General features: G+C 30.8%; 1 protein-coding gene across 14 annotated transcripts in view; it reads right to left on the bottom strand.

The window, feature by feature from the left end:
* Nucleotides 1–23,062, bottom strand: part of LOC129802758 (uncharacterized) — a 66,111-nt gene that overhangs the window by 41,829 nt on the left and 1,220 nt on the right. The window lies entirely within an intron of this gene.

Here is a 23,062-nt window from a genome sequence, read left to right as displayed (position 1 = left end):
TATTAGTCAGCTTTATCAATTATTGATATTTATGTGTAAGTTTGTTAATAAAGATAATTGAAAATTCACATTATTCGAAGGCATGAACGTTCGAAGGGACGGTACTCTCCCCTATATTTTAAAAGCTACTTCAATGCCATAAATTTGCAAGAAAGAGCTACGGGTGAAATCTATAAAAAGCATAGAAAAAATTGAATTGTCCGAAGCTAAAATCATTCGAAAGTAGCTAGCTTTCCCCTATTATAATATGATAAATCATAGATTAGTATCGTTTCATTTGGTAATTTTTCTGATACTATCAAGAATTTGGATAATTTTTTACAAGGGGGAGATATTTGGGTGAAAATGTTTATACCACTTCCAGGCACTTCCACGATTTGTATGGAAGAGACCTTCGCACTTCCAGAACTTCGCAACTACTTTTGGAAAAATACGTATTGTCGTTTGTAATTATTGAAACTATGCTGGAAAGTCTGTAGGAGTTCAAAAGTACGAGTGCAACAACTAATTTAGCACTTCAGATGTTTCTTCACATTTTATTGAGCTTGATTCTCTCCCTGGTTTCAAAATCCTTTAAAATTAAAACATTTTGCAGTCTTGGGAAAAGTTTTAGATGATTGCTAGTCAACTTTTGCAACAAGCTTGGCTATTTTTTCCAGGATCTTTTTCGCTATTGTTGTGTTAGATCAATTCCTCATCACCTGTCGCTAATCGATCCGCAGAAAAGATTTTTTTATCGCAACATATCAAGAGAAAAGTGGCCACAATTATAAAGTTACGCTTTTTCGTTTGAGTGAAAGAATTTGGCACCTACGTGCCGAGCTTTGAAACACATCCAAGCCTCTCTACATAGCGAAATACGATCTAATTATTGATTTCCGACATTTTAACAGTTTCTTCAATTGCTATCAACAAATTTTCTTCCACTAGGATTCTCAAAATATTGGCATCAATATTAGAGACTCTTTAAAATGAAATTGATATTTCGAAGAATTAATCCCTATTTCTAAATTTTCAAAACCACTTTTCAATAATCTTTAGAGCAAGGACGAAATCGAAATAAACTCTTAAAATGTTTCTTTAATGGAAGTACATCACTTAACCTTTCCAAAATTAGTCTAGCATTACATATTACAAATGCACCTTTTCGTTCCTCATTTTGTAATAGTCCTCAAAAACACAAATCTACTTTTTTGAAGAATACTTTTGGCATCGAAGAGATATAATACACTAAAACCTTTCTAGTAAAAGCAAACATGTAAACAAAAAATGGTAGAGGTAACCCATGGGATACCGCTTAACGACATTCGCGAAAAAGTCCCACGAATACGATAAATTAGAAAAAAAATTATATCAAATTGATTGAAAGTCAACTGCCATGCTATGTCATTATTTGCGAGCCACTACATGAATTTGTAATTCCTGCAAAAATTAAGGAAAATTATTGTTCAGCTGAATATTTTCCTCGTAAAAATTATGACACAAATTAAGCTATAATAAGTTTGAGCGTATTTGCTCCATTTCATTGTACAGTAGACTCTTCGATATCCAGCACTTCGATATCCGGGTGACAGCTGCCAAACACTGGCGGTTGATATATTCAAAATTATTTTCACTAAACATGAAGTTTGTCCAGAGTGAATTAAAGTAGTATTAACATTGTATCGAAGTTTTTAATACATAATTGTGATAAAAAATGAAACATAAGCACACCATGAAGAAAATTCTCTTTTTCTTTGTCAGACAGAAAATAAATTCACACTGCACAAAATAGAAAAACCGTTGATCATTCAAAAAACCTAAATGTCATTTTGTCCCCCAGTCAGCCGGATATCGAAGAGTCTACTGTAATAGCCAAACTTGAAAATTTCAACAAACTTCTTCAAATTATACTGTCGCTCGAATTAAAAATCTCAACTAAAACTAACGTAGTCTGAAAAATTCGTAATTAGGCAAAAAACATTATATTTGAACACTCCCACTTCCAAAGACTTCCAAGCACTTCATTTTCACCTGTACACCACTCCCGACCCTAATATCTCCCCCTTGATTTTTTACAACACGTGTATTTAAAAAGAGTTCCAGAAAAGTTTTAAATAAGTTTTTTTCTGTTCTTTGACATGACCTTCCTCCTTTAACTTCATAATCCTTTTTGCACAAAATTTGAATGTTGAATTTTAAGGTTGAAAATAACCGGAGCAAAGATGAGTAAGAAATGGAAAACCTTAATAGTTTTATACGCCTATAAAGCAACTCATGGGAGAAAAAAAAATGAAATGATCTTCTTGCAGTGTACATTGCATGGTAATACGGTTGAGGCCTTTAAGGCACATTTAAGGTGTTTAAGGTACTAAATATAACGGAATCGATGCTCTTAAGAAGAACACAGGAGTCAAAGTATAAAAGAAAGAAGAACAAAGTTTACCTGACCTAATAGTTTTTTTGGATATAAAATTTTCCCTTTAAATTATTTTTCACTCAAGATATTGTTGTAAACTTTGTCACCCTTTTTTTTTAGGGTTTCGGTACATATTGTACATCAAAGAGCACTGTACAGACATGCTGACGATGGTGAGAAATTCGCTCAAGCAAAAAAAATGTGTTATATGGGACAGGAATAGAAAATCTTCGCCAGGGAAAAAAACGTCAAGTTGTGGAAAAAGCACTGAAGAAGATATATTTATGCCAAACTGTGACCGGATGATACTTTTGTCCACACATCAATTCAATTCACCCGCATTTCCGGTGCTTGGTGATATTTCGTGCCTGAAATTGTGCGTGTTTGATGTATTTTTTGCTCTAACGCAAAATTGCACGCAATTTTGATAGCGTCTTCTTACACAAACCAGAGCAAATTGCAGAGGTGGTATAAATTCACGATGGGAGAAAAGTAACAAATTGATATTTCAAATTATGATAATGGAATTTGATGCTCAGCGAGACGTGCAGTGTAAGTTTTCAATTTTTGCTGCACCATTTTTTTCAATTTTTATGAAAATTGACATGCCATTGTAGCAAATTTTCCACGATTAGCCAGATAATTGAAAAATTCATTGAATACTCTAAAAAATGAAGACTTCTCCTCATAAATGTTTACGACTCGTCTCAACGATATGACAGAGTTCAAGATTGTTCTATATTATCAGAAGTCCAATATGATTTGTTAGAGAGAAATAAAAACGAGTCAAAAGTCTCATTCACTGATTAAGAAGTTAGCTTGAGAAAAAAAAATCAAGATGTTAAGAATTTATCTGTTTTCCCACACATTTTTTATACAAGATTTAATATAAATTTTATTACTTCAACTCAAAGGGAGAATAAATAAAATCTTTCCAATTCGCGATGTCTTTTTATAACTATAGCCCCTCCTCAAGGGATTACAATTTAGAATTAAGTTTGGTAGTATGAAATTTTGAAAAAAATATAATAAAATGTTTGTTCTTGGTTTTGTCACAGATATAGGGTAAGTGTGCCAAATTTCGACCAGCTTCTAATTTCGGCCACTTTGAGTGTAATTTCGGCCATACAAATAAATTAATTAAAATTATGTATGTAATCTTCTAATAGTCAATGAATTCATTTTGCTTTTAAATATTTATTCATTTTAGGATGTATTAACACAAAGACCGTTAAATTTTAGGTATACTTTAAATTTAAATTATGTTGTAAAAACTCAGTGCGGAAAGAGTCTTACAAAAAATGTTACAGATCACTTTTGTTTTTAGCAGTCTTGTGATTTGTGGTGAAGTGCAGAAGGTTTTCTTTCGGTGTTTTTCATGGAAATTGATTAGTTTTCATTAAAGATTGTTTCTGTTTATGTTAATAGTGAATCAATCTTTAAATTTCGGGTAAAATTTCCCAGCTGGATCCTGTATTTCGCGTATAAAAGTATATACTTTGTGAGCGTCTCTTCGGTAAGGTAATGTTGCCTATTCCGGCAACTTTTTTTGCTTTTCTAAATTTCTTATTCATTTTATGTTTTTTTTCAATCTCTGAGTTCTACAATGTCCAGAAAAAAAAACATCACTTCTATGAAAAAGATGATGTGGAAAAGGCATTGGAAGAGTTCAGGAAGGGCAAATTTCTACGGGAATCTGCGCGTAAATTTGAGATGCTACTCTTCATATCTTCAGGACAAATTACACGGGAGATCTCAGGGCTTGTGAGTCATATAAACGTATTAAACTAAATATTAAACTCGTATTAAATCCGTTGTGTCACAAAAGGTAATCAGAAAAAAGGTGGCCGGTATTTCACTCAAAGTGGCCGGAATACTACCCAAAGCAATGTCCATATTTTTATTAATTTTTCAATATTTTAGGAAGTGATTTAAAGAAAACAAAGATGATAAACTAGTTTTCAAGCTTCCATACAACCCTCCCGAAAAGGAAGTAACAAAAAATATCAATATGAATTAAAATTATTGCATTTCAAACTTAGGACTTCGGTGCTTATATGCAACTATACCGAAATTGGGAAATTTAAATTGGGACAGCTTTGAAGTTGTCCTTTTTCTCCTATTTTAAAATGAAAATGAGCCTTATCGTAATGTAATTTAGCTTCACAACTGGTTTATGGAGCTGAAACATATCATAATAAAGATAATTTTCATTTAAAAATAGGGCAAAAAATACTAGTTTCAATGCTACCCAAGTGACCCAATTCCCCCTACTGATCAAGCGGTTACAGATATAAGCATATGATTTTAAGAGGACTTCTCATAGTATTTACTTTAAAATGAATTAAAAAAAAAACTTTTCCCTTCTCATTAAAAATATTTTATTAGATGTTTCGAATAAAAAAACTTGTGTAATCAAAATAATCGAGGACATTAATTTTTATTTTTCGATGTTTTATATCTAGCGCACAATAACTCTTGTTTTGTAAACATGTTTTCAAAACTTTCTGTGAGAGTGAGCGAGATGACTAGATCTAAATCTCACTCACTCTCATTGAAACGTAAAAAAAAACATGTTTACAAAATAAAAGTTGTTGTGCATTATGACCAGCGCACAATAAATTTTGTTTTTAAATATGTTTTCAAAATTTTCCATGAGAATGAGCGAGATGACTAGATTTAGATCTCACTCACTCTCATTGAAATCGTCGGTTCCGAAGAAGACTATTGTAAGTCTACTTACAATAGTATAATAAGATGGAATCATGGGATGCAGAAACCTTAGATCTATATCCCGACAAAATTTTATGTTGATTAAGATATTCCTGCAAAAGTTACAAGAAAAAAACTTAAAATCAGCGTGCCCAATTATTGAGTTTTTTGTCCACAATTTTGCTATAATTAATTTAAAAGTAGTGTTAACTAGAAGATATTCAATGCGTAAGCATGATAAAATAGTTTCAAAAGCTGAAAGTATACTAATTGCAGTGAAATTAATGAAAATAAATTTTAGCTGTCAAACTTTAAACCTCTTTCCTGTAAAGTTTACATTTTGGACTTACAATAGTCTTCTTCGGAACCGACGAAATGTCAAAGACAAAAACATGTTTACTAAACAAGAGTTATTGTGCGTTGGGCATTAAGCATTATGGTGTTACTCCAATGAAAATGAACATGTTTCATTAGCACATTACTGTTCGCAAGTGCTTCTGCATGATCGACTTTTCTTTGCGTCACAGTCGAGGCAAGTTTTCACCATGTTCTCGCTGTGTTTTAAAATCCACTAAATAGTCGATTATATAGAAGCATTTGAGAACAGTAAAGTACTAAAAAAGCCGTGCTCATTTTTCATTGGAATATTAGGGATAGATGAGGCTAAATTGAGCTGGGGCTACGTTGAAAACGATATTTTTTCGTAAATATTTCTAAAGGAAGCTGAGGTTTAATAAAATGTAATTTAGATAGACAAAATATTTGTGAATCTTAATTAAATTATGGCTAGGTGGTCCAGATTCCCCACCTGTAGCCCCACCTGCTCCTCCCATTAAGCGTTTGAAAATATTACAGGTGAATATTTTGTCCATATGTCGCAATGAAAACGTTTATTAGCTAAATGGTCTTGGACTAAAAGAGTTCCTAGATTAAATTATAGTTCCAAGATATATAGCATTTGAAGTAAGCCAAATTAAATTAGCCTCCAAGAGATCAAGCTTTCGAGCACTCTGCGAATTTTCCTCTGGCATTCATTTTACTAAAAAAAATAAGATGATTAAAAAATTATGATCCCATAAAACGAATTAATTTTTGTGTGATCTTCTCAAAGATTGTAATTTTGTTGTGTTTGCGATAAAATTTTGTATATTTATCGTCTACTTTTTTTTATTTCATGCGGATTGACACAGCACGTGGACTGTTTTATATTTTAAACCTATAATACAGCCATAGTTCAAGATCCGGACATTCAGTAATTTTCCAATGCTTTCAAATAGCATGTGTATTAAACTTAACATTTGTTAACAACCAATTTTCAGCCAATTTTCAAATTATAATACGGCTGATACCCCTGATACATTAATTTTCTCTGATACTTTTGAATCCATGCAGAAAATTTTTATCTTACGAAGATTTTTTGTTGAATTCAGATTAGAAAGCTTCTGTAATGGAATTTTAAACACTCTCCGAGAACTTTCATAGCTTTTGGTATCTTAATCACTTCTATAACTTAAGAAAAGTCAAAATCTAATATTTTAAACAGATAGACAAATAAATATTTTGCAATTAACTAAACTTCTGTAGGGTAAATTAAGCTAATTCAAAACCTGCTCCAAATGGAAATTTTTCGCTATTCCAAATGGAAACATCACTGTTTTCATAATAAATACAGTACTAAATTATTATATTTATATATTTTCTATACCACAGCTTCATTATTTAGTTAATTTTGCTCCAAATAAAGCGGAAATCCATTCATATTCACAAATTTTAATTTGTAAATTTCTCAGAAAAATTAAAAGTGTACCTTTTCACCATCGAATTTTTCATCAAACGACCATGTTTTCCCATGAAAAACACAGTGACGTGACTTTTTTCTTTTTGTTTAACATTTATGTCATATTTCTGGCTAATTTTAGTTAAATTAAGTGTTAATCTTTATTGTTAACGGTACGTGAAGTTTTCAAACTATTTCGTGAACAAAAAGGGTTTTTCTGAAGTGTCTGCAAATGCTTCAATAGGAAACCCCGGAAATATGAATTTTTTTGGAGAGATTTTCTTATTGTTTTAGATGGTAAAGGAAAAAAGACCAGGAATAAGAACAAATCCTACACTTAAGAGCAACTCAACAAGGTTTTAGGTTTACTTATACACTGTTTCACTTATACACTGTTTGTCTCCAATTAGAAAGCTTCCCTTGTCTCCATTTGGATTAATATGTTTTTAATAGAAGCATTTTACACTCGCGTATTTTTCTTGTATTTAAGAAGTTTTCAAATTATATCTAAAGAATTTTCACTAAAGAGTAACATTATAGAAGAGTCAAGAAGCAAATTTATGTAATTCTCTTCAGAAATAATATGAACTTAATGTGTTGAATCTTCTGTCAAAGTTAAAGCGTCTGGAAATGGTTTTGAATTAGGACAATTACCCTACTAAAGCAAAAAGTAGAATCATAATAAAAGATTGAGTTGCCATAAATAGCTCATTATACTATATGGTAATTATCGGCGAATCCTTTATTCGGAAACATCTATGCAATATAAGGGTAGCGCGTTACCTTCAGACAACTGAAGCTTCGAACAATTCATCTTTTTGAATATGTTTTAAATAAATTTGACCCATTCATTTTAATAACTTATTAAATTTCTCAAATTTTCCGAAAAGAACCATAAATTAAATCTAATTTAAACATAGAAAAACTTGAATTGTTCGAAGTTTGATTCGTCTGAAGGCAGCGTGCTTTCCCCTACGCAAATATATAACTCAATCAGACTAAATACTAGAAATTTTCATATTTTGGAATTAGTTTCAGATTCTTATAGTGAAATGAAAAACAAATCTACTAAAGCGGTACGGGGATCCCAGTTAATAAACAGACGCCTTAACCGTTTTTTATTTTATTTTATATTTTCTTTAAATTTAATACAAATTTCAATTGTATGGAGTAACAATCTAAAAAAAAGGATTTATCAACCAAAATTCAAATCGCAAAATGAAATAAAGGAAAATTTAATCAAAATCAGTGCGATGTCACACTTTCGGTCCGTCACTTTGAGCAAATCTTTGAACGAGTTTTAGCGAATCTTAATTGCTATTAAAATTCAACCCATGTTATTGCTATTAAAAAAATAAATTAAAACTTCTAATTACCCTTAATTTTAAGTAGATTGTTTTTATTTTTAATTTTAAAGTTTTAGTTTTAATATTAGATAACAATCTACAACAGTCAATGGAGAAGACTTTTGAAAAACAAGCATTGAAAAGTGTAATATCAATATTTTAAAAATGCAATGAGAGACAGCTGACATTTTGCTTGATTGCAAATTATTTGACTTCATATGGCTGTGGTGTGGTATAATCTCTAGAAATGCTAATTATTCCATAGGATTAACGCATGATATTCAATGTGAAGTGGTAATTTTATACAACACCCCACAAACAGCATAACAATGTAATGAAGAAATTAACATAGATGAGATAAAAGAAACACTTTCAATGCAACACTGCTAAATTAACAAATTCCAAGTTTTGAGATTGCCATAGTTGACACAGAATGTCTCCAGGGGGGTGGGGTGTAAAATAGTTCTGCGGATACTGCAGAATGTATAAACATTTCTATTATTCACAGTATTCTCAGGCAATAAATGGCGGGTACAGAAGAAGTTTCCGAGAATCAGGAGACATAGTAATGTGTCCCTAGAAATAGGATTACAATCTCTTGGTATATATTCTGGTTACAAGTACCAATTTCAGAGGCAATTGAAACTCCACACGGGATACATTTTCAAATATCTAATAACCGAAAATGAACTCAAAGCTTTAGTAAGATTCTCAATTTCCTTTCCAAAATTAACATTCACGATGAGAAGAGGTGGTCTATGTGGATGATGTAGTCAAACATGAAGTAAAAGGTGTACTTTGCGGATTTCTCATCTGCGATATTGAAAATCATACAGTGCAAGCAGTGATTGTACCATCAAACAGGAAAGATAGTTTCATGTGAATAAATTTATATGATTTCATTGTTACAATAGTTAATGCATTTTTGAAGAGAGAAGAATTAGTATTTGATTAGGGGATTATTACTTCATTAGGCAATTTCCCTGAGATAATACTGGATATCTGCTAATTCTTTTGTTTCTTTCCATTGTATTTCCTATCTTGTTTGAGGTAAAAACCACCATCTAATAAATCTTTTCACCTTTCTTACAAATAAATCTTGGCCGTATCATGAAATCATGATATAAAAGTATTTGTTGTCTTATTCAAGTGTAACAAGACCTATATTGCATAAATTTTAGCACAGATTTTATTTATTTTTTGTTCAGAGAGGTCTAACTTTGTTAAAAGTCTTCCAATCCCAAATTTGAAATTATGTAAATTCATTAATTCCAACAACGCTTAATAAATAATTATTATCAGAAATTTGTATTTGCATAGGGGCTATGATATAATTACAATATGTACATTATAGTATACTTTAATATTTTCACATTTTGTTTGGAAATTAAATATGGAAACCATGAAAAGCAATTCTTGTGTTTCTTTTGCTACTGAAATTATTGCTTTAATAAATAAATATGTGCTTATATTGAAAGAGAGTGAATAGGCAGTAATTTGAAAAATTTGGTAAGTCACAAATCAAACTAGATTATTAAAAATTGGAGAAATAAATTTTGTTGATTCAGAATTTTTGAATACTGTAATATCTTTCACATCAAGAACTTTTTTACAAAGTGAAAGTACCTTAGAATTATTTTAGTACTTAGTAGATAGAATGTTCATATTTTTGAATTACCTGATGATTATTGGGAAAAGAAAAAAAGGGATGGCAAAACGTCCCAAGCTTTGCGAAGTGCTCGAACTCATAACTCAGATGCTAATGTTATTTTATGTTACACTCAGAAAAGAGCTTATTTGAGGCAAGGTTTAAAATCGACTATAAACAGGGTTAGTCACGGTTTGATTTTAAAAAGGTTTTAAACTGTAAACATGAGTTAACCCTGTTTCAACAATTTTAACTCCTTTTTTTAGTGAAGGATTTGACTATTAACCTTAACACATCGGTTTAAATCTTGCGCAAGGTTTGAATGGTTTTAAATTTCTATCATGGCGAGATTCTTAATGCATTTAAGGGTTTCTCGTGTAAACTTGTCAAGTGGAATCAGTAAGAGAAGAATGGTGTTTAGTGTTCAGTGTGCCTCAAAGAATGGAGGCATTCGCGTTGACATTTCTGGGATTGGGGCTCAATATGAGCCCCCACAGTGACCACCCAGGGACATATCAGCGACAAGAAGAGTAAATTGTGAAAAGTTCTGTGGTAAGTGGTGCTTAATTTTCTTTTCAAGTTTGTAACCAAACGTGCGCGTCAAGAATCAAAGTGCGGAGTTTTCTCTCTTTTTCATGAGATTTTCACTGAATTTAGGGTTAATTTTACCGTAAATGTGTAAATAAATGGTGAGCAATATATTTTCTAAAAAAATCTCGGTGAAATTCTTGAAGATTTTAGTGGAAAAAGCGTGAAAATTCTGTTCACTGAGGATTATCCGCACGCCTAAATTTTAAACCCTGTCAAGATTAGGATTTTACCCCTGTTTTAACCTTGAGTTAACCGTGTTTTAATCTCTCAAGGGTTGATTTTCATCCTTGCCACGGTTAGTATTGGTGCAATGTGTGCGCGTCTAAAGCCATTGTGCGGCGTTTCCTCAAGTTTTCACAGAATTTATCCCAATTTTCCACCATCAATGCCTAAATAAACAGTGAGAAATTAATTTTCATGAAAAATATCGGTGAAATTCTTGAAGGTGTTAGTGGAAAAAGCGTGAAAATGCTGTTCACTGAGGATTTTCCGTACGCCTAAATTTTAAACCGTGTCAAGATTAGGATTTTACCCCTGTTTTAACCTTGACCCTGTTTTAATCTCTCAAGGGTTGATTTTCATCCTTGCCACGGTTAGTATTGGTGCAAAGTGTGCGCATCCAAAGTTCAAGTGCGGCGTTTTCTGTATTTTTAACGGGATTTTCACGAAATTTTAAAAATTATTATTTTCTTATCTTTATCTTTATTTTCTAAAAAAATCGATAAAATTTCTCGTGATTTTAGTGAAAAAACTGTGAAATGCTGTTCACCACAAAATATTCTAAAGACTTTTGAATTTTAAACTGTGTCAAGATTACGTTTTAACTTCTTTTTTTAATCTCGAGTTAACCGTTTTATACGTTTTCTATTTTCCACGGGATTTAGCCTCATTTTTTGCTAATTAATAAACAACTATCTATCTATCTATCTACATGTCTAAACGGTTAAGATAAATTTTGTAATTTTAGTTTATGTTACCATTTTTTCTTAGATGTCGGAACTCCAGATTTGCAGAAGTTCGAACGAGAGGATCATACTGAAACATGGAAATTCTACCTAAAATTTCAAGAGCAGAGAGCAGAAGCACGCCAGGGAGCAGTGGAAAAAGCAAAATAAAATAATTGTCACCGTCCTGCTTACACATCCTTTGAAGTGGTGCAGGCTGAAGCAGGATTGATTAATTTCAGGAATTACGTAGGTTTCAGAAACCAAATAATATGCCCTCTTTAATTTTTTTTAAATATAATAAAGAATATTTCTTCAAATCCAACTCTGAAACATAAAAGTACAACATTAGAACAATATTTTCTAAAATTTTCATTTACAAATTTTAAGAGGCTGATCTTTTAAAATGATTTTCGGAGACATAACTCACATAATTTTTCTCTGAAATCAGAAAACTAAATATTTGCTATTAGCAGTTGAGTAAAAGTTATATTTCAACGAAAGTTTAAAAACATGAAATTTGTTTTCAATAGCATTATTTAAAAGAAAAAAAATGGCGTATTTTACACTACATTTCGCCGTACAAAATAAGGTATGATCAAGGAAAAAAAACAATCCTTGTTTAAGTTTTAAACAATCGACTCTAGAAGTATGCAAATTTTTGATGAAATTGATGCATTAGTTTTCGAAAAAATTTGCATATAAATCTCACAAATTGAGATTTTAAAAAGAGCTTTTACAGTTGATGCTTCTCAATTGGCTTTAAATAAATTTGTAAAGGCTCTATCCTAAAATTTCTCACTGGCTTGAAGCTTTGAGATGAGAAAATATTCTTCACATGTTGTACTTTGTTATCAAAGAATATGTATATACTTTTTTTTAAAGTTCCAATACTACAAAAAATTTCTACTAGGGTGTATACCCCATGCTGGCGTATACACACTAGTAGAAATTTTTTTTAAAAATGCCTTTTTAAAGCAAATTTCCCATATCCTTGTAGGAAGAAACGTCAGAATTTTTTAAAAAAGGCATTTAAAAAAAAATCTACTAGTGTGTAGACGCCATAAAGCTGTTAAGGTAATCTAGATATATTTATTTATTTTTCATTGAGATAAGATTAAATATTGAAAAAGAATATATAGGTAAACAAATACTGTCAATTTTTCTTGATAGATTTTCTTAAGTTTTTGCTTAATTATTTTGAAAATAACTTTTCTCATGCTGTTGTAAAATTTACTCCCTAGTTTTTGCCAATATTGTTTAAAAAAGCATAACAGATATTTTTATAATACCTTAAAAAATAATAATATAATTAAGTTTAAAGTAATGAAATAACTAGGAGTTATAAATTCTTATATTTGTGTTAAATTGTAATTATTTAATAGTAAAATAAGGAATTATAATGATATATTGTTAGAGAAACAAGTACTATTTTATTGTAATAAATTCTAAATGTTTACTTAACCTAATTATAATTTTTTTATACTTCTACACTGATGTATGTATATGAGAAATTCAAATCTCACTTAAGTAAACTTCTTGGAGATCATTTTTCAATCTGTGTTAGAATTTAAGTCAAATTTACATGTAAAACAATTAAATAAGGTTTAGAAATTCCTTTTATAATATTTTTCTTCACTGAGAAAATAAGAAAATAACGACTAAAGTATAAACTTTTTATTCTAGCCGTTACTTTTTATTTCCTTAGTGATGCAAAATATTATAATAAGAATTTCTAGTTTTATTTAATTATTTTACAAGTAAATTTGATTTTAATCTTAACAAGGGTTAAAAATAGTCATCCAGGGGTTGAAGGAGGCGAGATTTGAATAAACTCATGACAAGGGTTGTTTTTCCGCTTGCCAGGGGTTGATGGAAACAAGGATTGAGTGTAACCCGTGTTACGGGTTAAGCCATACTCCTTCCAGGGTTTGACGAAACAGGGTTTAAGGTATAAACATGGCGAGGATTGGTCTTCATTCTTGCCAAGGTTTACTGAGAAAAAGGTTTTAAAATATACCCCTGACAAGGATTATGGTTTACTCTTGCCAGGGTTTGACGAAAACAGGGTTTAAAATATAATCGTGACGAGGATTGGTCTTCATTCCTGCCAAGGTTTACTGACGGCAAGGTAAATCAATATCCATAACAGGATTTGACTTTCTACCTTTTCAGGGTTTGGTTGAAACAGGGTTTAAAAAATACTTGTACGTCAAACCTTGTCACGTTTAGGTTGAAACAGGGTTTGGCATCAGTTTGATAGACAAACCCTGTTTTACATACCCATTTAACCGTGGATTTTTTTGAGTGTAGGGGGTACTAGCACAAAATTTGACAAATTCAAAATTTCATAATCCAATGTCTTTCAAGATTAAACAAAGGATAAGTGTAGAAATTTTTACCATAGATTAGCCTTCAAGAATTTCTTCAAATGTGAAACATTTGGAAGGAATTCCAATATAAAATACAGAAAATAAAAATTATTGAAATTTTGAATCATGTTTTTAGAAATATTTTCAATATAGAAAATATCAATATTTACCTACTTAATTAAATATTTATATTGCTATTCGACAAAGTTATATAGGACTATAGGTCCTACAAAACTAGGGGACAAATTTAGTCACGGATGGTATTAGACATTGGGATGTTATAGATTGCCTTACAGGAATATTGAGGAAACGGTAATTTTATCGAAATGAACACCTCCCTTCCTATTTTTTAAAATATTTATAAACCTGATACCAACATTTTTTGTGAATTATTCGTAATGAAAAATTTCATTTGCAGACTAATTGCCCCAGTCTCCCCTACGTGAGCCAAATATTTTTTAGATTTATTAGAGCGATTTCTAAAAATTAATTATGTCAAAAATTGGTCGAAAAGATTTTTTTAATAGAAAAATATTATAGAGCGATAAGTTTCCTATAAGAAAAAGTTCTACAAAAATTTATCAAACTTTTCGAGAGCTCGTGAAAAATAAAACATCTTTCTTACAAATATTACACCGTCTCCCCTAAGGGCCACTGCGGTAGTAGTAAATATAAGTTGTAAACACTGAGTTTTATTCCTATACTACTTAGACTTACGTTGGTTATTTCTTCAGTGGAAAATAATCCCTATAATATCTAATAATTTATTTAGGGGAAGGCTTTCAGGTTTCGCGCACACTCTGGCTCAAAACACTTCATGTTTTTCCCAATATTCCTAATGAATATGAACATGGCAATATATTTTAATAACTAATCTTAAGTCACACATTTCTTGATAAAATCAGGTCAAATTCATTTAAGGAATATGGGAAAAATATGAAGTGTTCCAAGGCAGAGTGTGTGCGAAGCCTGAAAGTATTCCCCTGAGCGGACAAAACGGGAAGTAGAAATGTATTTTTTTGGCTTTCGAACCGATCTTCCAATGGCTTTTCTCTTCGGCAAAATTTAGCTGTGAATGCTCAAACTATAAGAATGCCGAATTAAAGAGCAATCGATACAATCAATCTCAGTAAGGTTTAATTCAAAAGAACCACTACATTTTGAAATAACGTCTTCAATTCCCAATGATATCAACTGCTCAATTTACTACTGCGAAGCATCATATTCTTAAAGGTTATAGAATCCACTGGGAAATTCAGTAAGATGTAGGAACACGATTATTTACTTTATATTGCCTCTCAAGTGCAATTCACATCTTTGGCGCAATTGACAGAGTTCTTTGAAGATTTTCCAAGAACACTTAAATTGCATTAAAAGTCATTGCATCGTCTAGCACCTTTGACTCTCCCCACCCATATACAATATCACTTTAAATTGCTTAATTGATATCAATGGGACTTAATACTGGATTTTTTCTTCACAATCATCTCAATTTCTCTTATGTTTTATTGCTTCTGCTCTTCATGTCTGCCGATAGGACTTTACGTAGTATTTAGCATCGGAAATTGTCAACAAACATTGTAAAGGCCAAATGGAAACATCACAAAAGATTTCCCTCCCAGTACAGTAACATGGCAATAATGTATGAGTAATTCGTCATCGGGTTTAGCCTTATCACCATCCACAGAAGTTCTTTTTTTTTCTAGCAAACACAACTCATAAAATGATACACCAAAGGAGAATGCAATGCTAAAATTTCTTTGTGCACAAAAGATGCAGATGTAGAAAACAAAAATTTACAAAATAAAACTTCTGGACAAATGAGGTCACTTGTACTTGTACCCAAAGTGTAGTGCACATTTTATTTGTTATTTCTTTTCCTTACAGCATTACTAACAATCAATAAGTCATTGTAGTGAACTTGAGCTGCAGCAGCAGTGCAGATTGAAATAAAACATCTATATAACATATATACAAATTTAAATGATTAAAAAGAGTAAAATGTGAAAAATTTCAGCTATTTCAGATGGTGTTTCAGCAGATTTTCACATTCCCAAAGCACTTTATGTAAGCAAAAACACCTCTCAGCCCCAAATTCTCCTTCACCAAAACTCTTTCTGAAGGTTGCAGCAACTTCTAGACTTTGAGTCACTTTTTTTTTCTTCGCTTGGTCTTGGTTTATAAATTTTTTTTACGTATATTCTTATTTGTCAAATGTTATGTTGGATGGTGCGTTTTTTGCCTTAATGGGCCATTTAACAAAAATGCCTGATGAAAGTGCCGGAAATGTGATTCAAAGTCACTTAGGCGTATCTCTTCGCGTGAAGGGAATTTTTTTCTTCTTCAGTTCTTTGGTCTTGGTCTTTTTTTATCCTTCATTCTCGGAGGAAAATCCAAATATGCCCTTTGAAGGAATTCCTTTGCATATATCCATAAAAACGACGAAAGAAAAGTGCAATGACTTCAGTGGAATTATTTTTGTGTCACGATTTTCTTCGTTAATGTCACACTTATGTGAAGGAAGTTGCGACCAATTATAAAGTGATTTAATTTAGGCTATAGATCTAACCGGAGAATTATTTGGAAAATTCTAGAGTCTTTACAAAGTTGCTAAAGTTGTATGAAGAGTTAAGAGGGAGGGAGACAATTTCAGGAAGGAGCAGCTTCATCTTTCGCGACTTTTCCTACCCCTTTGAAAGAGTTGCGGTAATATCTTAATTTTACAAAAGCAGTGTCTGAACTCGTACCAATGCATAAACTTTAAAGCCCATTTGAATTCTGCAAATGATTTTATAAATCTGTATGTAAACAAAACTTTCCACTACTTCTGATTTTCAGCAATTTCAGAACCACTGCAATCATTATATTTATAGAAGTAACATTATTATCCAATAGTTTTATAGTGATTTCGTACAAATAATAATAGAGTTTTGAAAAATTTTGCATAAAGTTTTGAAAGAGCGTGAGAGGCAGTTTCAGACACAGAAATTTTTTTTTTATTTCTTTTCATAAACGTTTGTGAATTCCACTGAAAATTTACATTCGAAGTGCCTGTGAATCATATAACCTAGGGTAATTGTCCTAATTCAAAACTATTTCCAGACACTTTAACTTTGACAGAAGATTTAACACATTAAGTTCATATTATTTCTGAAGAGAATTATATAAATTTGCTCCTTGACTCTTCTAGAATGTTACTGTTTAGTAAAAATTCTTTAGATATAATTTGAAAACTTCTTAAATACAAGAAAAATACGTGAGTGTAAAATACTTCAATTGGAAACAAATTAATCCAAATGGAGACAAGGGAAGTTTTCTAATTGGAGACAAACAGTGTATAAGGGAAAACTGCGACGAAAAGCTTCCAAAATTTTGTTGAGCTGCTCTTGAGTGCAGGATTTGTTCTTATTCCTGGTCTTTTCTCCTTTCCCATCTAAAACAGTAAGAAAATCTCTCAAAAAAAATTATATTTCCAGGGTTTCCTATTGAAGCATTTGCAGACACTTCAGAAAAACCCTTTTTTGTTCACGAAATAGGTAATTTTTTCATTTGAAAACTTCACGTACCGTTAACACTAAAGATTAGCACTTAATTTAACCAACATTATCCAGAAATATGACATAAATGTTAAACAAAACGAATAAACAACAGTCACCTTATTCTGTTTTTCGTTGGAAAATATGGTCGATCGATGAAAAATTCGATGGTAAAAAGGTACACCTTTAATTTTTCTGAGAAATTAACAAATTAAAATTTGTGAATATGAATGGATTCTCGCTTTATTTGGAGCAAAATTAACTAAATAATGAAACTATGGTATAGAAAATATATGTATATAGTAATTTAGTACTGTATTTATCATGAAAACAGTGACGTTTCCATTTGGAATAGCGAAAAATTTCCATTTGTAGCAGGTTTTGAATTAGCTCAATTTACCCTAACAAGTTTGTGAAAGTTTGCAGTGTCTTCGCAAACATTATTCGTGACATGATCCCTTGATGAGCATTTTATTTCTTGTACAAATTACAAAAAAAATTCATAAAATTTGCCACTTGTTTGTTAAGTTTTGTCAGACCACAAAACTGTATCAATAAATTACAAAATATTACGAAACACTTCATAATTTATATGAACATGTATAACGTGTAAAATAGCAAAAATGCTAGTCAAAAACCATCTTATGAAAAATGTTTGTGAAAAAGTAAAACCATTAACGAAATTGTTAGTGGGTTCGACAATTCACGAACATTTTATAAATATCTAAACACTGAGAAAAAAAAGAGGCTACGATTACCTTTTTTTCGTCATAACTTTAACACTTTTCGGGTGTAAAAATATATCAACATTTTTTAATGTTAATTTTACACCATTTGAGGGTAAAATCAACATGAAAAAGGGTAACTTTAACCCATAATACACCTAAAAAGGGTAATATTTACACCGATTTCGGATCAATACTGCAGGGTAAAATTAACATTTCCGGAATGTTATTTTGTCTTTTTCAGATAGTGAAGGAATTTACAATCAAATTTATTTTTAGTGTAAACCAGTTTCCTCTATTAGACAAATATTTTTTTTCAATTATGTATTCCATGTATTCCAATTCTTTTCTTAAGAAAAAATCGAGAATATTTCAAAATAAAAAGGCTATGATTTTAATAAATAGCTTTCAATAAAGAATGATTTTTGTTTCTCAGAAAGTACTCCATTTTTGTATGAAATTGCCCCGCAATAAATTAATTTAACACATTTTGTCGTCTTCCTATTCACTGATCAATTAAATTCTAGATTCATTTTTAATATCTTCACACTTTTATCTTAACTAACAAGATGTTCTAAAGATGTTCTTCTGTTCGTTCTCTTTTGGTAAAAATATACATTTGGAAATGTATCCACAAAACTGCCCCATCCACCCCAAAACAATATACAATAAAATCTTCATCACATCATAAATTTTCTTCCATCTTGAAAAATTAGTTTAAAATATGTATCTTGTTGTATATTTTATTTTTTATCCATATAAATATAATGAAGAAGGAAAAAAGCGAGAAACGACTTTAGCATTTCTCCATAAAATATCGAAAAAATAGTGTATTGAAAGGTGAAATATGCATAAAAATCGCAAAAAGAAATATATATACAAAAATTAACAGTGTTGGCAAGAAAATCTAGAAAGTGAGAAAGATTTTAGGTGGAATGTTTAAAAGAAATAAATTGCATTAACTGAGAGTGAAATGAGATTTTTTTGCAGCAAGTAGTTGATTTTTGGAAATTTACATGATATTTTTATGGCATTTGGGAAGCTCTTTGCGATTTAAATGGTGTCAGTTAAAATCTCCTTAATGAACCAAAAATTACATAAGGCATTTTGTTCAGTAAATACCATCATACCATGTATATCGCTCAATACACGAAAAATATTTGTTGAGCTACTTATGTGGAAAATTGTTATAAATTAAAATCTATTACACAATAATTATTGCTAAAATATCGTGATATTTAGAAAACATGATACAGTTTTTGGCGGTTTTAGGAGCAACGTGGGAGTATTTTGCAAATTAATTCACGTGAATTAATGTAACATTTTACACAAAAAATACAATTTAAATAAATATTCTTCACTATGGGAAGGTTATTCCAATTGAAACATGTTTTGTATTTTATTAGTGTATTCTTCAAGTCACTGTTTTTTTTTAAATGATTGCGGTGGGAAAATTTCTAAATAAAATCGCGTGACGGCAAAAATTGACAACAAAATGATTTTGTGAATGAATACCATCAGTTTCAGAAATAAAACCTTTTAAATTGAGCTTGATTGGTTATCGATTGAAAATCGATTAACCAATCGATTAAAACCATAAAGGATTTTTAAGTGAAAATATGCTGTTTGTTTATTGTAAGTTACTCTTAAAAAGATAAAACGAGTTTTCTGAGAAACTCTTTAGATCACAGTGATAAGAATGAATTATAAGATGACCTTAATTTTCTTGTCACGTCTGTAAAACTGCTCTTGTCCAAAAATAGAATCACCCTCGGTGCCTTTGAGATGAATATGTCAACTGGTATAGAACTAATAAAAAATTTCTTTCTGGAGTGATTCCTCCAACCCAAGGTGTTATGAACACTCATTTAAATTGTCATGAATTTAGCTGGGAACCCTTGAACAATGGAATTCTCTAGTATGATAAACATTTTCTCATTACGTTTGCTAAAAATTCTCAAAATAGTTTTTGTAAACATTCTCAATATTGTGAATGTTTGGAAGTAAAATTTTCATTACTCAGTTAATGTTAGAGTTCTTTCCTCGCATGGTATGAAATATTTGAAGGTATTTGAAGGTATTATTGTGTTTACCGAAATTGAAATCTATATTTTGTGATGGTATATATACGGTCGTTACGAAAGAAAGTTACGTTTGTGCTCAATATTTATGTAATTCTTCATTTTATTAGTTAGAGTATTTATTTTACCATTCGAAGACACATTAACTTATATTTAAAAAAAAATGAAACACCACATGTTATGACGATTTACTAAAGGGAGAAAAAGAGAAAGAGTTGCAAACATGGTCAAAAAATATACAGGTATGAAGTGGTACATATAGAGAAAATACGACAGATGCGGCACAAACATCGCATAATATGGTCATCACACCAATGAAGGTGATTAAGAAGAAAAAAGTGCTAAAACAAGTTGGACATACTTAGAGAAAGAAAACTTCTTAAGTGTATAAAAAAAATAGAAAATTACAGACAGTTCTACAAACGTGCAAATTACACAAAACGAGCTTTGCTGTTAACACACATTTAGAAAATGTGTAAATAATCATAGCACAATTCTAAATAAATATATTTTCATAATGTTCAGTTATACATGCGACCAGCACTTTTATTTTTGAATAGAAATCTAGGGGGGTCACTAAAACCACGAACCACTATCTCCAACAGTTTGACTCATGGTCTGAAGTTCAAGCCATAAGAAGAACAACTATATGGAAATGCTTAACTCAAGTAACGCGTTAGCCCAGAATTTACATTGTGACAATGCAAAGGAACAGACTTAAAATCACTTCAAATACAATGCTGAACAACTCTTATGGTTATATAGGGGAATGTAGGCATGGTTCGCACAGAGTGAACCTTCAAACAATGCGAATTTTCTCTTCGTTTGCACAGAGCTGACTTAACATTTCTCATCTAGTTTCACAAGCTTAATAATTACCTATCTTATAGCTAAGAAATGACGAACTAGCTCTTTGTAAACAAAGAGAAAATTTGCGTTGTTTGAAGATTCACTCTGTGCGAACCATGCCAACATTACCCTAAGCAAGAAGAATTTATAAAGAGGTGCAGTATAGATTGGGAAGTAATATTTTCAAAAATGTTTAGTAAAAATTAAATTTGACAAAATAAAATAATCCATTCATAAATTAGAAATGTCCAAAAAGAGTGAAATAACCTATTGTTAGAAAAGTAAATATCAGAAAGTTAAGAAATTATCTTGGCATTCAATTTGATTTAAACAGATTCATGATCAATTTTTATTTTTTTACTAGACACAATATATTTCTTTTGTAACCAATCTGCTAATTTGATGAATATAAATATTTTTGTCATTTTTAAATGCTTACTAATTCATTTCATGAAAGCAGTGAAATCATTTTTTAAGGTCATAAGGTTTTCAGATTCATAAAGCATTTTAAACCGAAGCAATGATTTTCTACAATTAACAAAATCATTGCACGATGCTCGCATCTCTCATTGAAAAATTTTTGGTTTAAAAATTAAAATTAAATTAGCCATTAAAGCTTTGGCCACATCTAATTAAATTTATATCACATAAAATATTTATCTAGCTAATTAGCTAGAGCTTAAAAGTTTTCAATCAAAGTTTTCACACACTGCAACAGCAATCAAACATTTGATTTCATTAAATATATTCAATTATTAAGTGAATGATGGTTAAAAAATAAAATTTCATAGGGAAAATTTTCAAAAATATACATTTTTTAGAAAACAAATAATTATCCAGTAATTGTGTTGCATAATTTCAGTTAGGAAGTAGTGGGGGACCTCTAAATTGGGGCACTTTTGAAATAGGACTTGACTTACAAAGCTAGATTATATCACGGTAAGGTCCAATTTTAATTAAAAATTAGAGAAAAAATCCCCATATTAAAAGTACTCCATTTTAAAAGTGGCCCACTGTCCCCTAGTTAATACCCAAGGACCTTAATTAATTTGAATAGCGGAAAATGGGTCAATAGTAAACATGGTGTAGTTGTAACCATTGCTATTTTGTTTTAATTGTATATTAGACTTCAGAGGGCGTCAAAAAATGGTTAAGATAAGTTCAATCAGTACAGTGGAGAGATAAAAATCAGTGTTTATAACTACCCCATGTTTTCTACTGCCCCAGTTTCCCCTATGCTGAATAAACATTTAGCAGAAGAATCTTAAACAAAAATTCAGCTGCACGACACCTCCCCACCAACCCCTATATTAAAAACTTTCAGTTCTACGTTGATGGTAGTACAGTAGAGCCTCGCTATAAGCCATATTTGGTTCCAGATTTGACACTTTGGTCGCACTATAGTCCATATCATTTTTTTTTTAAATTAGCAACGACTTTTAGTATTGAAATTGCTCGACGACATCCACTTTCTTTGCGATTGTGGTACTTGTCCTCGCTCTCTTCATTATGGATCACAATTATCACAACTACTCAATAAAGTTTGCCAAAAATATTGAAATAATTACGATAACATTTCATGTCGCGTACTAAAAAACATAACCTAAGTTAAAATCAGTGTTTTGAAATTAACGGTCGATATATTGTGGACTATAGAGCGATGGCCTATAGTGGGGCTCTACTGTAATATCAAATCCAAATCTAAGATATTTCTCTCACACTTTTTTCCGAGTGCAGAGAGAAGTGATGAGAGAATAGGGTTTAAAGACACCACTAATGTGACTTAGTTGCGGTAAATCCTGGCACACAAAAGAAATTTAAAGCATATTGCTCAAAATAAAGAAGACAAAGTGTAATGTTTTTCTTACAAACAATTCTGTCCAAGATTATACAAAAGAAGTCTTGAAATAAAATATCTGCAGTGTCACTAATGTCATTAAACACTTACTCTATTTTTTTTTGTGTAAACCAAATAACAAAAATTCCCATTAAAATTTTGTTATTAGTTTTAGAGAAGAAGCATAACCTCGTGAAACTAAATAGTATATGTGGCATTTGCCATTTTATGTATATAGAAAGAGTG

Source organism: Phlebotomus papatasi, chromosome 2 (assembly GCF_024763615.1).
Source record: "Phlebotomus papatasi isolate M1 chromosome 2, Ppap_2.1, whole genome shotgun sequence".
Lineage (NCBI taxonomy): Eukaryota > Metazoa > Arthropoda > Insecta > Diptera > Psychodidae > Phlebotomus > Phlebotomus papatasi.
The sequence above is the reverse complement of the archived record's forward strand: the minus strand, read 5'-3'. Positions and strand labels throughout refer to the sequence as shown.